The following is a 17,491-nucleotide window of genomic DNA, read 5'->3' as shown; positions in this document are numbered from 1 at the left end:
GTGCTGAGACTTTTCCTTGGTCCTGGCATTTCCGTGTCAAGGACAGCCCTACTGAGCCCTGCTGACACCTCCTTTACCCTTCCAAGTCATTCTGTAACATGTGACCTGAGACTTAGTGATTAAGGCTGGGCTAAAAACCCATGTCCACCAAGTGGAATCAGGAGAAATTCTGCCCCACGTGTCTGTCATTTCTGAAGGCATCATGGCATCCATGGTGACACCATCTACAGCACCTGAAAGGGAGTCACAGTAGGGGACTGTCTAGCTCAGGTTGACCCGTGGGAATGCCTGTGAGGGGTTGTTCTTAGCTGGATTATTTGAGGTGAGAAGACCCACCCAGAAAGTGGACCACATCATTTCACGGGCTGAGGCCCAGACGTCGTGAAAAGGAGAGCAGGCCGGGCAGGGCGTGCAGGCCTCATTTCTCCTTGCTCTTGACCGAGATTGCTATGAGGAGCTCTCCACACTCCTGCTGTCTCAAGTTCCCCCAGTGATGGATTTTGACCTGACACTTTGAATCTGTCCCCCTAAAGGGGGGGGACAGAAGTCTTTTGCCCTCCTGTCCTTTTGTGAGTTTGTTGCTTGGGTTGTTGTTTCACTTTTGTTTCCAGACAGGGTCTCATGTAGCCCAGGCTGGCCCCCTGAACTCTCTATGTAGCCAAGGATGACTCTGAACTTCTGACCCTCCTGCCATCGCTCCCCAAGTCCTGAGATCACAGGTGTGCACCACCACACCTGGTTTCTGCAGTGCTTGCTAGGCAGGTGCCCTCCCCAAAAGGAGATTTTAAAACAACATAAGACGTTTAGAAAATCATTTTATAATGCCAAGAGCCTTGGGCAGAAATATGCAAACACATCGTCAACCAGAGGTGTACTCAGGGAAACGGGCACCATGTGACGCCCATCCCAACTGTCTTGAGGCATCCCTGTGGCAGAGCTAAGCGTCAACAGCAGAGCCACCATGCACTTGCATCTGTGTGACCTTGAGCAACCCACGACCTGCTCTGGCCCTCTCTTCTTCTTTGGCTATGTGAAAACAGTAGTACATACTGCTGAGGGACAGTTAGCGCATGTCACAAGATTAAAACACAGCCCAGTACAAAATGAGCACACAGTGTTTTCTTGTGGTTGCCTTGACAAGTGCCTGGTAACATCAATATCTTATTATGAGGTTGCAATGTGATGTTGAATCATATTTGATTGTCTTGTCAGCTCACCATAAGCTGGGGTTTTCTTTTTTTGGTCCCCACCAGGCTGGATGAAGAGTCCTCTTACTCCAGTTTCATAATTAATAATGGCCGTGGATGCTGCTATATCTGTTACCATCTTGGCATCAGAATAGTTACAATGACACTCGGAAGTCGCTCACAAGGTCTGGTTTGTTACCCTGCTTTGTAGAAGGGGAGGGGGAGGAAGAGATCCCAGCCACGCATTCCTGAGTCCCACACCAGCATCACAGCATCCTGCCTACTCACGGTTTCTGGGGGTCCTAGAAGTGGAAGATTGACTGGATGGGGGGCAGGCGATGACCCCATCTGTGAAGTTTTGGGAAGGTCTTCACCCATGCTGACATTAGACTTTTCAGTGGTACAGCTGTTGGGGAATTCTGTAGTCACCGCCCCTGCCCCAAACCCACTGGACCTGAGTGGAACCATCTCTGGATCTGTGACAGGTGCCCCATCTGGGAGAAGTGGATACCCATGTCTCCTCAGAAACAGTCACGCAATAGCTGTGTTCCCAGCAATGGCAGCCAGCCTTTGCTGACACAGCTGAGCTCCATGAACATCTCCTTCTCACCCCAAGATGGATGCCTGCTCTCTCCCTCTCCCCTGGAAGTTTTACTCCTGCCCTCTTAAGGCTGCATGGTGGCAGATTTACACTGATTGAAGTCATTTGGAATGTCACAGTTTGTTACACAGCAATATGTAACCACTACAGCAGGTTGTAACCAAATGTCTGACCCTTGGGTAAATGAGGCAAGAGAATAAAAAAGAAAATATATGTGGCAGTGGGTGCGTGGGAAATGTTTAAAAACTGGCTTCTGGGGAAGTTCCTCTGCCTTCCCCACACCCTCAGCTCCTCCACAGGTACCCCAATGCCCAGGCCTCCAGGCTTCCTGGTCACACCTCCCTGAGTGCCTTCCAAGATTTACAGGGTTATTTTTTGATATTGTTTTGATTTTTAGCACATGACCGTAGCTGGGTGTATCCAGAACGCCACTAATCTGCCACATGGGGACCCAGAAGAACATCTAAGTCAGACCCGTTATAGTCTGGCCATATATTCTCAGAATGTACCAGCCGCCGTAGGGAACACAATGCCTGCTGTGCCTCAGTTCAGGAGATGGTGTGAGTCCTGTACTTCCTTATCTCTGTGGGGGTTTGAATGAGGTGTCCCCCACAGTCTCGGGTGTTGGAACACTCAGTCCCCAGTTGGTGGCGCTGTTTGGGCAAGTTTAGGAGGAAGTACGTCACTGGGGGCGGGCTTTGGAGTTTCAAAGCCACAGTCATTCCCAGTTTTCTCCCTCTGCCTCCTGCTTGCAGTTCAAGATGTGAGCTCTCAGCTGTCTCCTGCTGCCTGTGTCCTGCTGCCTGTGTCCTGCTGCCTGTTTCCTGCTGCCTGATTCCTGCTCCCTGTTTCCTGCTGTCTCCTGCTGCCTGTTTCCTGCTCCCTGTTTCCTGCTGTCTCCTGCTGCCTGTTTCCTGCTCCCTGTTTCCTGCTGTCTCCTGCTGCCTGTTTCCTGCTCCCTGTTTCCTGCTCCCTGTTTCCTGTTCCCTGCTTCCTGCTGCCTGTCTCCTGCTTCCTGTCTCCTGCTCCCTGTTCCCTGCTGCCTGTTTCCTGCTCCCTGTCTCCTGCTCCCTGTTTCCTGCTGCCTGTCTCCTGCTGCCTGTCTCCTGCTGCCTGTCTCCTGCTGCCTGTGTTCCTGCTTCCTGTTTCCTGCTCCCTGTTTCCTGCTGTCTCCTGCTGCCTGTCTCCTGCTGCCTGTCTCCTGCTGCCTGTCTCCTGCTGCCTCACACCTCCCCGTTATGGTGGGCTGCAGTTTCTCTGGAACCACCGCCAGATCATCCCTTCCTTCCGTGAGTCACTTTAGTCACAGAGTCCTGTCACAGCAACAGAGAAGTGATTAATCCTCCCTCCCTCCAGTCATTGTACCCGAGCCCTACTGTGGCTCTTCCTCAGGTTTTAGGGGGTGTTTTATAAACTGTGACATTTCTTGAGAACCTACTGTGTGTCCAGATCTGCTCTGGGTGTGTCATCTCTCTTCAAGTATTGACTCTTACGCAGCAGCCCCATGGGGAGTGATTTGATTTTGAGACTGAGTCTCAAGTAGCACAGGCTAACCCTTGCATGGGCTGAATGAAAAAGGCCTTGACTTCTGGGTCTCCTGCCTCCACCTCCTAAGCGCTGGGATTAAAGTCACGTCCCACTTTATCCAGTTCTATGTGGTGCTGGGGCTCGAACCCAGGGCTTTGTGCATGCCAGGCAAATGCTTTACCAAAGGAACTACACCCCAACCTAGTAAAGCTGTCTTTGTTTAAAGGTGAGACGCTCACCCTGACTGAACGTGATAGAGTGAAGCCACGCCCTTCGTGCTCCGAGTGAAAAATGCTTGTTTGTGGAATAGCCAGCATTCACTTCGTTCTGCTAGGATGGCACTTCTCCTGGTTGGTGGAAGCTTCTCAGTTTCCCTCCCTGTCTTCCGAGCATTAGCACATTCTCTCATTAGCACCGTTTAATAAGCATGCTATCAGTTCCTTCACGCTGCCAGCAAGGGTATGAAATGGGAGCATCCCCAACAGCCACTACTGTCCGGCTGAGATTCTGAGTCTCCTGACCATCTCTGCACTATTTATTGACCGCTGGCTATGCCCGCGTCAGGAGGCATCAGGAGTTGCCTCTGGTTACGAGAACCTCACTGTCTGATTGAGCAGTGCATGCTACGTAGGGCCACTCTTGCCCTCAGGGTCAATGCAGATGACAAGGGAAATCTACTCTGGGAAACGCGATCTACCCAGCGGACGTCTAAGTATCCAGTCAGTCCACGGTGCTGCCCCTGGCTGATGGGACGTGAGACAACCGTGTTTCACGAGCGTTTGGAAAGCGGGAAAAGTCACCAAACGCCGCCAAGACTCCCGTGTCATCTGCAGTTTGTCTTCCAGCATCCCCTACGATATCACACGTCCATCAAATGGTTAAACTCCTGGGGCAAACATAATAGCGGAAGGAGATAATCAAGTTACATTAAGCGAGTAAAATTACCTTCTCAAGCATGACCTATTCGACAACTCAGTTACTCGAAAGCTGTGTGGGAGGTAGGCTTGGTAAGGCACTCGGGTGACCTACTCAGGGTGTCACCTATATAGAAATTCAGTAAGGTGGGCACTAAGATGCCATTTCCTGGACAGTTTCCCCAAAGCAAGTGGACGTGTGGCACACACTCCATCCACAGTTATTCTCAGGAGAGACAGGAATGTCTCCGTAGGACCCCCTCTTTGGCCCCTGTCCCTCCCTGCTTTCCTCCCTCTTTTCTGTCCCTCCCTCTTCCCTCCTGTAATCTGAGATAAAGTGAAGAGATCATTTGAAGTGAAATATCTTGCCTCTTTTCTGCATTTGTAATTCTGTGAATTCCACTCTGAAAATTGTGACAGTTTTTCTCCAGTCCTGTTTAGCTTTGCCTTGAGAAGGGTTTACATTTAATATTAAAGGTAATAAAGGTTTTACCAATTAGGGAGAAGGGGTTTCTTGCATTTGCGATTTTTCTTCCAACTTGATTCTGTCAGGTCTCACAGGCGGTCCAAATATCCAGAAATGAGCTCAGCCTGGACTATAGGAGGATTTTTGACAGTTGGGTAAAAACCAGCATGCCTCAGGAACTTGTGAAACTGGTTCCTGTTGTGGAATAATGGTTACATTTGCTTATGCTGTGGAACATTTGTTATATGATGCAAAGATGTGCTGCATTCTTTTATGCTGCATTTGTTTAACTCTGTAAAGCTGTGATTCTTTGCCGGCCTGAAACACCTGATTGGTCTAATAAGGAGCTGAATGGCCAAGAGCTAGGCAGGAGAGAGGATAGGCGGGGTTGGCAGGAGAGAGGATAGGCGGGGTTGGCAGGAGAGAGGGTAACTAGAAAGAGAAGAGGGGGAGTCAAGGAAAGGAGGAGACGACACCAGGGGCCATCCACACAGCCAGCCACGGAGTAAGAAGGAAAGAAAGATACATAGACTAAAGAAAGGTAAAAAGCCCAGAGGCAAAACATAGTTAAAGAGAAACTGGATAGTTTAAGTTAGAAAAGCTGTCTAGAAAAAAAAAGCCAAGCTAAGGTCAGGCATTCACAAGTAAGAGCAAGTCTCCATGTACTTATTTGGGAGCTGGTGATGGGCTCCCAAAGAGGTTTAAAAAAAAAAACTACAGGCTCCCACTCGCCAAAGGCATCATTTCCCTCACCTCTGGCAAGAAGGGCCATGTGGCTCCACTGATGTATATCTGGGTGTCTATTGGCATATCAAAGCCTATGCTGGCCTCAGACTCCCTCAGTAACACAGGTACCTGCTATACATTTCAAAGTCCATGCTAGCGCCCTACCCTCTCACCTCCTCTCTACGTATCTATCTGTCTGTCTGTCTATCCATCCATCCATCCATCATCTATCCTCTCTCTATCACCTATCATCCATCTATCTACCTGCCTATCCCTCTCTTACTCTGACCCTCTCTTACTCTTATTCTCTCTTGCCGTCTCGCCATCTCCACCATTCTCTCCTCTCCCGCTTCCCTGGCTGTGCCCACTCTGCTGGTCTGCAGGCCATGTTCTGTGTCCTTCTTTCTCTCTCTGCTCTCAGTTCCTCCAGACACCTCTGGCTGTTCTCTCTCACATCTACAGCAAAGGCCTTAACCATATCATGGAGTGGGCATGTCGGCAGTTTCTTTACCATGCCCCCTCACAGAAGCTGCAGTCACCTTCCCAAACCTGTGGTCACCCCAAATTCCAGGCAGAGCAAGAGCTTGAGACAGATGCCCCAAGCTAGAGCAATCACCTGCTGGGAACCACTTTGTCCCCTCAAACAATAAGAAATTCTTTGCACTACCTTACTGAACAAATACTAAGATAATGGTTAACCTAGACCACATTGACCTGGACAATTCAGATGGCGCCCTCGGTCAGAGTGGGCAAAGGGGAAAAGTTTGAGTTCTTGCATCTCTCAGAGATCAGCTAACCACCAGTCAGCTTTGTCACCACACCTCACCCAAGTCCTCTGGGCAAGTCTTCCGGTAACTGCCTTCTCCATCCGGCCCAGCTCCTTGCACATCCCCAGAGCTCCCGGCCTCGGCAAGGACAGCATCCCGTGTGAGACTCCCCGGGCTGACTGCTTTCAGAGCTCCTCCTCTCTGAGCCTTCTGCTCCCACACACTGCTGTGGAAGCCACTGCATGTGTCCTCTGGGGACATGGGGATCTTCCTGCACATGTGCCTGAGAGATCCTGTAAACTGTGTGATGGCCTTGGCCAGATTCCTCGAGGTTCCCAGAGGACCCCGTGGATCATGTGTCCTCAGCCCTTCTGCGACTTTACTGGCATTGACTCCAGCTGGAGAGCAAATAAGCAGCTACTTGTGACTTAGCGGAAAAGGCTTTTAAAGTGCCCCCAATCTCTTCACCCACAGACCCACTCCCTTCCAGATGCCCAGTGACTGTAAAATGCATTTTTAATGGACAAATGTTTACATCTCTTTCAAAAATCAGCTCTATAACCAATTAGTATAATGACACATAATATTGTAAAGGACTTTTAACTATAGTAGATAAAACTCGAAATCAGTGACAGAGCTTTCTGAAAGAGTAAAGAAAGCTAGATGACCTTGTCATCTAGAGGAGATGACATCACAGTCATCTGTGGAGGGCCAGGACTACATGCAGGTGCTCCTCCCCTGCTCCAGGACTGTGAATGACCCCGCACTCAGAAGAGATGACTCTGCTTTTACCATGAAAACGATGGGGGTGAAGCTGGGTGGTGGTGGTGCACGTCTTTAATCCCAGCACTCAGGAGGCAGAGAAAGAGTCAGGCAGAGCTCTGTGAGTTTGAGGCCAGCCTGGTCTGCAGAGAGAGTTCTAGGACAGCCAGGGCTACACAGAGAAACCCTGTCCCCCCCCAGAAAAAAACAAAATAAGGATGATATTGTAAGAACAAAGCAATTGTAAAGAGAGAGACTCATGTTAACCACCAGAGGCTCAAACAATGCTCCTCAAGAAACTGGAATTTCCCTGGGGTCCCGTGGGAGCATGGTGTCACCACAGGGAGCGCTTGTCTCCAGGAAGAGACTTCACACTGCTCAGGATGCTCAGGCCACGTTGGACACTGGAACCTGCTGATCACCTGGCAGGTGGCTTCCCACAAGTCTCCATTTCTAATTCTGTGCAGTAACTACTTCAGACGTGGGGATGCCACATGTCACAATCTACTGGCAGCTAGACCTGGAGGGTGAGTGAGGTCTGACTCACCCAAGTCAGCACTGACCAGGGCTGCAGCTCTCACCCACGCTTCTCCCAAGCCAAAGACCACTCGCTTAATTTACTGAATTTAAACCTAGCCTTACCCTGAGTAACGATGTCCACAAAACTCCCAGGTTGTTTGTTGATTTGTGTGGCGAGGTGGGAGGGGGGAGTTGTGGGGTACACACGGCACAGCACGTGTGTGGAGGTCAGAGGCCAACTTCCAGGAGTCTTCTCTCTGCTGTTACCTTGTCAGTTTTGGAGACGAAACTCAGGTTATCAGGTCCGGGGCAAACACCTTCACCCAGTGCACCTCACCAGCCCAAGTTTACTTTCTTAGTGATACGTAAAACAAGCCAATCATGTTTTTAGAGTCATAAGGGATGGAGACATGGCTCAGCAAGTATGCACTTGCTGTGCAAGGCTGGGGCCAGCAGCCGGCATCCCTGGCAGTGCCAGGTAAATGTGGCAGCTGGCCTGGTGTCCCAACCCTTGGGAAGGACACACTCAGCATCAGGCTCCAACACACACACACACACACATGCACGCACACACATACATGCACATATGCACGCACACACACATACACACGTACACATGAACACACATGCATGCATGCACATACCCACATGAATGCATGCACATGCACACACGCATACACATACCTGTACACACTCACACGTGCACTCTGCACACACACAGGAATGCACCCACATGCACATACATATGCACACACATGCATTCACACACATGAGTGCACACACAGGTACATGTGCTTACACACACACACATGCCTGCATGCACAGGCCCACACATACAAACACATACATATATCTCTCCCACACATACATATGCGAAAGCGAAAATTAATAATAATATTTTAAGTCTGCCATTTAAAATCATCTTGTGAACCTGCTCTACCCACATTATTGTCTAGAATTTCTGTGTCCCTTCCAATCATCGAGACACCACAGGCTACCATGAGGAGTCCTAGAGACCTCACAGAGATTCCGCTGTCCAGCAGCCCCGAGAAGCCATAAAGCCCAGACAGCTAAGCCCAGGCGAGTGAGGCCTGGGGTCGGCCCTGCTGTTTTCTTGTGGAGGATTCTGTGGCCTCAGCACACATGTCGCCAAGGCCTAAGATGGCTTTCTGCAGGGTGCTGGGTGTGCACACATGTCGCCAGGGCCTAAGATGGCTTTCTGCAGGGTGCTGGGTGTGCACACATGTCGAGAGGCTTACATGTCCACCAGTACACCAAATCATGGGTCTCCACACCGTCAGAGGCCGCCCCCGCCTCACGTCAAAGGTGAGAAATGGAGTCCGGGAAGATGCTGGAATGCAAGCATAACTGATGCCACTCCTGCACGCGTTCCCAACCAGCCTGCCAGCCCTCGGCTGTGTGCTCTTCTTAGTCATAGATTCTAAACCGCAGAGCCTGGCTGTTAGAAATAAAAGCTGCATGTACCAGCTTCCCTTGAAGCTGGAGTGGCCATATGGCTAAGCTCTGACCAACTGCAATGTCAACAGAATTGTGGGCAACTTGTCCTGTGGGAACTTCAAGTGTGAGAGGGATCCTCCAAGAAAGTGCACATATCTAACTCTGCCCTCTCATCTTCCTGCTGCCTGGGATGCAGCCTTGATGGCAGGAGCTGCGACAGTCCTTTTGGGCAAAAAAGGTGACAGTCCTGGTTGTCAACTTGATATAAACTAGAGTCACTTGGGGAGAAGAAACCTCAGTTGAGGAATTGCCTCCTCAGATTGGGCCATGGAAAGCCCATGGGGGCATTTTCTTGATTAACGGTGGATGTGGGGGGCCCAGCTCTCTATGGGTGGGGTCACCCTGGGCATGTGGTCCTGGAGAATACAAGAAAGCAGGCTGAGCAAGCCTTGAGCGAGCCAGTAAGCAGCTCTCCATGGCCTCTGCATCAGTTCAGTGGGAGCTCCTGCCCTGCCCTCCCTCGGTGCCGGGGTGTGACATGGAAATGTAAGATGAAATTAACCCTCTCCTCCCCATGTTGCCTTTGGTATGGTCTTCATCACAGCACTAGAAACCCCAAGTACGATTTTAAAAAGGAAGCCATGTAGGATGAAATGATAGATTAGGCGTGTCCCGGGTCTCTGGGGACATCACGAAGCAGTATCACATGACCAGCCCTGCATTGCCTCTCTTTGGACTACTACAGGAGAAATGGCCTCTGCCTGACCAAAGCTGCTTCCTTGGGTCTATTAGTCACAGCCTGGGGTTTTTTTTTTTTTATTTTATGATTACTACAAAGTCACAACCCCATCTTACAAGACAAGCCCTGTTTTCTTGGAAGCAGGACACCTGGCTCTTGGTGGCTCTCTGGGAGTTGAGAGACAGCTGGGTTGGAGTTTACAGGTGGCACTTTGTAAACACCTAGTCTCCAGGTGAGCCTGTCCCTGCATCTGCAGTACCCGCTACCCACGAGCCATCTGGCTCCTCTGACAGCATCAATTAACAGTGTGCTTCCTGCAAGCCAGATCCTCCCCAAGAATTACAAAACAAAATAGAAACAGCCCTCTCAAGTGCAGGGCACTGGTGGGTGCCAGATCAAAGCCAGCCAGGCTGGCAGACGGTGGGCTGCTTGCTCCCCGAGTGTGCCTAAGAATTTGGGAACCAATAGCGATGGTAAAGCATGGGAGTTGAAAACAAGCCCAAGCCAGGCAGTGCCCACCCGGGGAAGGGAGAGGGAGAGGGGACAGCTACTGGAAGGGACACACTGGGCAAGCAGGGACAGCAGCAGCTGAGAACTGACATTTCTGGAGCCATCTCCATCCAACATTGACAGGCATCGCGACACCGGCCCAGTGACAGAATCTCGCTGCAGCATCTCCTCGTTCTCACTCTGCAAAAACTGAAGTCCTTCTGGAAGCGCCACTCTCAGCTCTGACCCCACCTGACCTCTTCCTGGGTGTCTCTTTAAAGATCATCTTTAATCTTATTTACGTGAGTGGCTGTCACACCTGCATATGCACTGCGTGTGTGCAGTGCCCTGGTAGGCCAGAAGAGGGCATCAGGTTCTCTAAGAACTGGAGTCACATATGGTTGTGAATCACCAGGTAGGTGTTGAGAAGGGAACCGGGGGCCTCTCTGCAAGAGCAGCCAGTGCTCTTAGCCACCGAGACACCTCTCCAACCCCATTCCCAGGCAGCTTCTGAGGGCTCTGCCAATGCACAACACTGACCATTGATCCTAACTGCCCTCTCTGTTAGCACCAATAGGGAGCAAGGCACAGTTGGCTCAGAAAAGGGAACAGCAATGGATTGCGAGTCAGTATCCAGACCTCCATTTATTGCTTCTGATTTTGTTTCTGATTTGGCAGGTAATACACTTGTCTGCGATTGGGTGGCTGCCATTTATGGAGTTTTGTCTGAGTATGCCAGGTCCTCACTTAAGCCTTTCAAAACCTCTTAACTCTGTGTCACCAAGAAGGAAATGAAGGTGTCCCTGTGAGGAATATATATATATATATATATTCAGAAGTAGCCCCCCTGGCCGAGGAGAAGCCAGGAGTAGCAGCCCTGGCAGAAGAGGGGATAGTCTAAAGAAAGAGAGGTGAGCCTGCCTCCTGGAAAGAGGCTGTTGCCCCCTGCCTCCCAGAGAGAGGCTGTTGCCCCATGCCTCCCGGAAAGAGGCTGTTGCCCCCTGACCTCATGAACAAGCACAGACTCACCCTGGGTTTTGTCTCGTCCGCAAAACTTCAGGGCCCCGGGAATCTCTCTGAGCAGGTCCACTCTCCGTTATCAGTTTATCTCCTAATTTCTTTTGAGACACAGTGGTTTATGAAGCTAAGTGCCCCTAGTGACAGCCATACAGAAAGAAGGGACAGACTGGAAGGCCACAGTGTTGTCACCTGCCTGGGCTGGAGTCGGGGTTGGGAGGGACCTGAGAAACAGGATTTGATTAAGAGAGAGAGGTCTGTGGGGCGGGGGCGAAGATTTACAGGATGATACAAAGGAGGCGGCCGGTCTGTGATGAGAGAGGATAAAGGTGACTGTAGGGGTGGGGGTGGGGTTGATGCTCCTTCAAGTTGTGGGCAAGGTGTGGCCACATTCAAACAAGTGTGATGTGGAAGGCAGTCTTTAGCCAAATATCATAGCGCTGGGATCCTAACACTGGTCTGTAAGTCTTTATCTTCTACCTTAAGGTGGGATCTGTTGTTGTTTCACGTGGCGATGCCAAGCTACCTGGCCTGTGAGCTCCCAGGAATTCCCCAGTCTCTGCCTCCCATCTCATTTTATGAGCACTGGGATCGCAGGTCTATACTGCTATGTCCAGCTTTACACAGTTCTGGGGATTTGAAATCGAGTCTTCACAAGTGTACAGCAAGTGCTCTACCCACTAAGCCATCACCCCAGCCCTGCACAGTGTGTGTTAAATAACACCACCTTGAAGGTTCTGGAAGCAAGTAGAAATGGGCATACACGGGGGAGACACTATCGTTGGCAGAATAGGAATCCAATGCGCAGAGTTTGCATGATGGGGACTTTTGCTCTGAAACTGTTCACCAAGCCAGAAGCAGTTTGGAGTGACAGAGGAGAGGGTTGTCATCTGGAAAATCAACCAGAAAACAAGGACAGACACACAGACACACAGAAACAGAGAACAGGAGAGAGAGAGAGAGAGATGGAGATAGAGGCTGACGTGAGCCCTTATATCCCCCAAAGTCTTGGTTAACCGTGGAGCCTCATAATCTCAGAGGCCAGAGGAGGGTGCCAGATCCCCTGAAACTGGAGTTAAGGACAGCGGTGGGCTGCCATGGGTTTGCTGGGAACAGGACTGGGGTCCTCTGCAAGAGCAGCCAGTGATCTTCATCACGAAGCCTTTGCCCAGCCCATGCCACCCAGCCAACATGGCTTCCTTATAGAAAGACTGCCATGCTCAATAGAAATGATGTCACACAGTCACAACACAAACGTTAGGATGCAGATCACCAAAAGTGGCATTTATCTTCCTTGTTGGCACTGGAATGGCAACAGAGAGGCCTAGGGAGAGGCTTGGGTGGGAAGTCTCAGTTCTCAGGCTGCAGAGGTTTAGCCTCCTCTCCCTGCCCATGGTGTGGAGGCAGAGCTCCTGTAAGGTCGGGGAGGACTCTGTGGAGGGAGATGTCTCACTCTGTAACCAGTCACCACACAGCCCAGCAAGTCTTTTGTTAACAGAAGTTTCTGTCCCGTCTAGTCCCGCGGCTGTTTATTCCCAAATGAACACACAGAAGCTAATATTAATTAAGAACGGTTTGGCTAATGGCTCAGGCTTCTTGTTGGCTAGCTCTCTCTTAATTATTAACCCATTTCTATTAATCTATGTATCTCCACTTGTTCTTGGCTTACCCGTGATGCCCGGGCCAGTTTCTTCCTCAGCAGCTACATGGCATCTCTCTCACAACTCACTCTCTGAGTCCCTCTTCCCAGCCTCCTTCTAGTCTAGTAACCCTGCCTACACTGCCTGCCTGGCTACATCCTGCCTGACCATTGGCTAAAACAGCTTTATTCATCAACCAATAAGAGAAACATTCACAGCACACAGAAGGACACCCCCCATCAAGGTATGACCTAAAAGGATTGAAAGTGGGGCTCAGCCCCACCCCTATAACAGGTGTTCACAGTGCATGGCATCCAAAAGGCAGATGCCGCCCAGGTGTCTGTCAACAGACAAATAGATAAACAAATGCAGTTTAAGCACAAGAGGGAATATCACGGGGTCTCAGAACCTCAGGAAATGCTCATGCATGCTGGGTCACGGAAGAACTTCGAGAACATGATGCCAAGAACGACTCAGATGTGAAAGGAAGAAACATTGTGGTTCTATGTGTTTTATTATTGTTTGTTTGGGGTTTTGATACATAGCCCTGTTGTCCTGGAACTCATTATGTAGACCAGGCTGGCCTGGAACTCATTATGTAGACCAGGCTGGCCTGGAACTCACAGAGATCCTCCTGCTTGTCTACCTCCTGGGATTAAAGGCATGTGCTACTACACACACAGTTTACGACCCTACTTGTCTGAGGTCAAGTTCATGAAGACAGAAAACAGACCGGCAGGGGGAGAGGGGCATTGCAGGAGGTGGGGAGAGATGGGCAGCTAGTGTTTTATGGTGATAGAAGAGAAATCTGAAGATGGATGGTGGAGGAAGTCACCCAGAAGGTGGGAGGGGTTAGCAATCACACACGCTCACTGCTAAACTATATACAACACAAAAAGGCAGTCATTACATATATTAATGTCATCTCTATTGTAATGTTATAAATACAGTGACAATTTAAGAAGGAATAATTTCAAGTGAACTCTTGGGAGCCCCCAGGGCACAATGGGTATTTTCAGACTGAAATGGCTCCAGGGAAGGGACCCCAGCATCCAGGATCTCAAGAGCAGTTAGATGTCACTCCCCAGCCTGAGGCCACAGGAAGAGCAGCTGTGCCCAGCGCCTGTGGGGAACAGGCAAAGCAGCTAAGCATGATCCCTTGGTCCGCAGGCTGCCCAGGGCGTCTCAAAGCCTGCATTAACTGTCACCAACATGCCCCCTCCAAGCCCACACTGGACATGGACCATATTAACATAGTCATTAGTAGGTAAAATCACCTCATTTCTGCAGCCCCAACATGTAGATACTGCCGCTGCTTTCTGTTGACAAATGGGGAAACGGAGGCACAGAAAAGCCTACCCCACTTACCTAGGTCTCCAGAGCTGCTCTTCATCCCAGCTCCTGTGGCCTCCCTGAGGCAAGCAGAACTTCATCAGAGGACTTCCCAAAGGAACGGGGGATTCGCTGGATCCCTTCGTGTTTGGGAGAGGTTGGGCCTCACCAAGGCTACTGTGACTCCCTCGCAGTGAGCACAGTCCCCGGAGCCCTCATGTGCCACAGGCTGGAAAATGTCTGCTGTTTCCCAGAGGAAGGTTGGGGCTCCCTGGCCTGATCTAAGCAGAGAAGGGAAGTCAGGTCTGGCTGGTCGAAACAACTTCGCCCCCAAACCTAGAGATGCTCATCCAGGGCCAGCTGGTACCTGGAAATATCTAGAAGTGGTTTTGACAGTTCTGGCTTGAAGGGGCGATAATCAGGTGGACATAGTGGCCTGGGATGCTCGGAAGCGTCCTTCAGTGCATGGGACAGCCCCATGACAGAACCATTGGTCTCAGAAGCCCACTTTTGTGGGGTAGGAAACCCTGAAGAAACCCCGGATGGTGGCTAAGGGCCAGCAGGGCACCGCTGTGTTAGGTTTTATCATTTCCCCCGAAGTCTGAAAATACACACGTCAGCCTTGGCAGGCCCCAGGCGGTGAGAACACTGATGGGTTTTATTTTCTTCTCCTTGGCAAGATTGCATGTTCTAAATTGTCACGGATGAATATGCATCTGCCTCACAACCTAATGAGTTTCTGTTCCTTAGATGGTCCCTGAGCTCTGGGTGTGAGAACCCCGTGGGGTCACCAATTCAAGAGTTGATGTGATGGGTCTCACCCCAAGGGGAGACCTGAGACCGAGGGTCAAAGGTCTGGCTCCGCCTGCAGCCATACCTCTGTGAGACTCTTTCTCTGTGAGCTTGGTTCCTTGTCTGCCCGTCTGTCCACAGCGATGGCGATCCTCACGCCAGTCCAGATGCCACCACGGAGCTGAGTTTTTATACGTGTTAATTCACTTCAGCTCCCAGAGAGCCCATGAGATTGGCTTCTGATCTCGGAACAAAGGAGAGCCTGCTGGAGGTCGGTGCAGGCTGGCACACGGAAGGCTACAGAAGACCCCAGCTCAGCCTCAGCTTCCCCAGAGGATTGATTGCCAAAAGCCTGATCTCACACTGGCCGGAGTCGGACCGTGGAGTGGGCGAACTGACTTGGTAAACACAGAGGCCAGCACCACCCACCTTCTACAAGTCTCAGCTGGGAGCTGGCTAATTAACTCACCCTCAGCACTCAGAACACGCTGGTTTGCAAGTTCACTTTTCTGCCCTGACCGTGATCTATCCCCAAACTAGGTCATAGAGAAATCCCCTGTAAACCCTCTCTCATACCTGCCCCACAGGCACCACTCGGGCTGCTCCAGTTTGGGCCACCTGGGCTGAAATTCATGCTGCCCAAGTGAATATGATTTCCTCCATTTCTCCTTTAACAACAGTTAAATAAAAGCTTGGTGCGCAGGTGGTCTTGACTCCCATAGGCCCATGCATAACTTAGCAGCTTCACTGCACGTTGGTTCTGGGAGGTCAGCGCTGAAGGAGCGCGCCATCGTGGCTCCTGCCCAGGGCACAGGGGGAATCTGACAGAGGGTTGAAATCCCAGCCCAGCCTCTTACCAGCTGGGGGAAACTCCACACTGAGCCTCCAGCCCTTATCACAGGGTGACAGTTGCCAGTCTCACATCGGAGGGAGGTGGCCCTGTGAGGTCACTGACAGCCTGGGCATGCTTGCTTTATGTGTGATCACCATTCCTGGTCGCATAGGGCACTCTGCTCTTAACCCGTCTGCGCCTGGCGTACTTTTGACCTGGAAGCTTGCAGGGTGCAGGGATGGCCACAGTTTGCACGTTAGAGGCCTGAGAAGGGATTTCAGGTACGGGATGGTCCATGGTGTAGCTTCCAAAGCCCTCAGCAGGTCAGAGTTCACCTGATCCTCACAGTGCCCAGAGAGGCACCACCCAGCTGTTGATTCCCATATGCCAGTGGTTCTTAACCTTCCTGGTGCTGCGACCCTTTAATAGTTCCTCGTGCTGTGGTGACCCCCAACCATAAAATCATTTTCACTGCTACTTCATAACTGACTTTGCTACTGTTATGGATCACGATGTAAATATCTGATATACAGGATATCTGATATGTGACTCCTGTAAGAAGGGTCAGTGGATCCCTCAAAGGGGTCAGAACCCACAAGTTGAGAGCCTTGCTTTATGTGGATGAGGAGCTGATGGCACACACGACTAGAAGAGAAACTCCACGACGCTGCTCCTTCTGTTTACACAACTAGAAGAGAAACTCCACGACGCTGCTCCTTCTGTTTATACTGTCAGACAAGAGCCCAAGAATCGGCTGGTGAATGGTAAAACGCTTGCCTCCCTGGTACAAGAGATGGGGTTCAGTCCCCGGAATCCACACAAAAAATGCCAGGCACTGTGGTGCACACTTGTAACCTCAGCCCTAGAGAAGCAGAGACTGAGGACCCCTGGGGCTCACCCACCAGCCTGCCTGAGCTAGTGAGCTCCAGACCAGCGAGAGATCGCATCTCAAAGAGTTCCTGAGGCTGGCACTTGAGGTTGTCCTCTGTCTCTCAAGCACACCCCACATTCATGCACCTGCACAAATTTGTGCCCCCATGTGCATATGTACATACACCCACACATTAAAACAAACAAGAACCTCTTCCAACTGGCTCAGCACCTGTGGAGGTTTGAATAAGAATGGCCTCCAAGGGGAGGGAGAGGGAGCTGGGATTGACATGTGAAGCAAACTTGTTTCTAATTTAAATAAAAAAAATAATAAAAAATAAAACCATATTCAAAACAAAACAACAACAAAAAGAATGGCCTCCATAGACTTATACATGATGCTCAGTCACCAGGGGGTGGAACTGTTTGAAAGGATTAGAAGGATTAGGAGGTGTGGCCTTGTTGGAGGAGGTGTGTCACTGCGGATGGGCTTCGAGGCTTCAAAAGCCCGAGCCAGGCCCAGTCTCTCTCTCTATCTCTCACTCTGTGTCTCTGTCTGTCTCTGTCTCTCTGTCTCTCTGTCTGTCTGTCTCTCTCTCTCTCTCTCTCTGCTACTTCTCCAGCAACACTCCTGGCATGCATGCTGCCATGCTCCTCACCATGATGCTAATGGACTGACCTCTGAAACTGTAAGCCAGCCCTAATTAAATGCTTTCTTTTATAATAATTGCCTTGGTCACGGTGTCTCTAAACAGCAATAGAACAGTGACTAAGACAGTGCTCCTCCCTGGAGACGAACAGTGACTAAGACTGTGCTCCTCCCTAGAGACGAACAGTGACTAAGACAGTGCTC

The 17,491-nt window shown here is 50.6% G+C and overlaps 2 long non-coding RNA genes across 3 annotated transcripts; one reads left to right on the top strand and one right to left on the bottom strand.

Moving 5' to 3' along the window:
* The first annotated feature begins 1,231 nt into the window (after positions 1 to 1,231).
* On the top strand, positions 1,232 to 2,008 carry LOC121134517. The gene is made up of 2 exons (XR_005871606.1): positions 1,232 to 1,372; positions 1,673 to 2,008. It is a non-coding gene; the product is annotated as an uncharacterized LOC121134517 (long non-coding RNA).
* Positions 2,009 to 4,555: 2,547 nt separating this feature from the next.
* Positions 4,556 to 16,846, bottom strand: LOC110341704. Of its 2 annotated transcripts, none has more exons than XR_005871687.1 (3): positions 14,181 to 16,846; positions 7,593 to 7,736; positions 4,556 to 4,890 (listed from the first exon to the last, which is right to left on the bottom strand). It is a non-coding gene; the product is annotated as an uncharacterized LOC110341704 (long non-coding RNA). The 2 variants fall into 2 exon arrangements; XR_002383685.2 differs by lacking the exons at positions 4,556 to 4,890; positions 7,593 to 7,736 and adding an exon at positions 13,374 to 13,935 and having other exon boundaries at positions 14,181 to 14,425; positions 15,022 to 16,835.
* Between the last annotated feature and the right edge of the window lie 645 nt (positions 16,847 to 17,491).

This window comes from Mesocricetus auratus, unplaced genomic scaffold (assembly GCF_017639785.1).
Source record: "Mesocricetus auratus isolate SY011 unplaced genomic scaffold, BCM_Maur_2.0 Super-Scaffold_100028, whole genome shotgun sequence".
Classification (NCBI taxonomy): Eukaryota; Metazoa; Chordata; class Mammalia; order Rodentia; family Cricetidae; genus Mesocricetus; species Mesocricetus auratus.
This window is presented reverse-complemented; position numbering and strand designations above follow the sequence as displayed.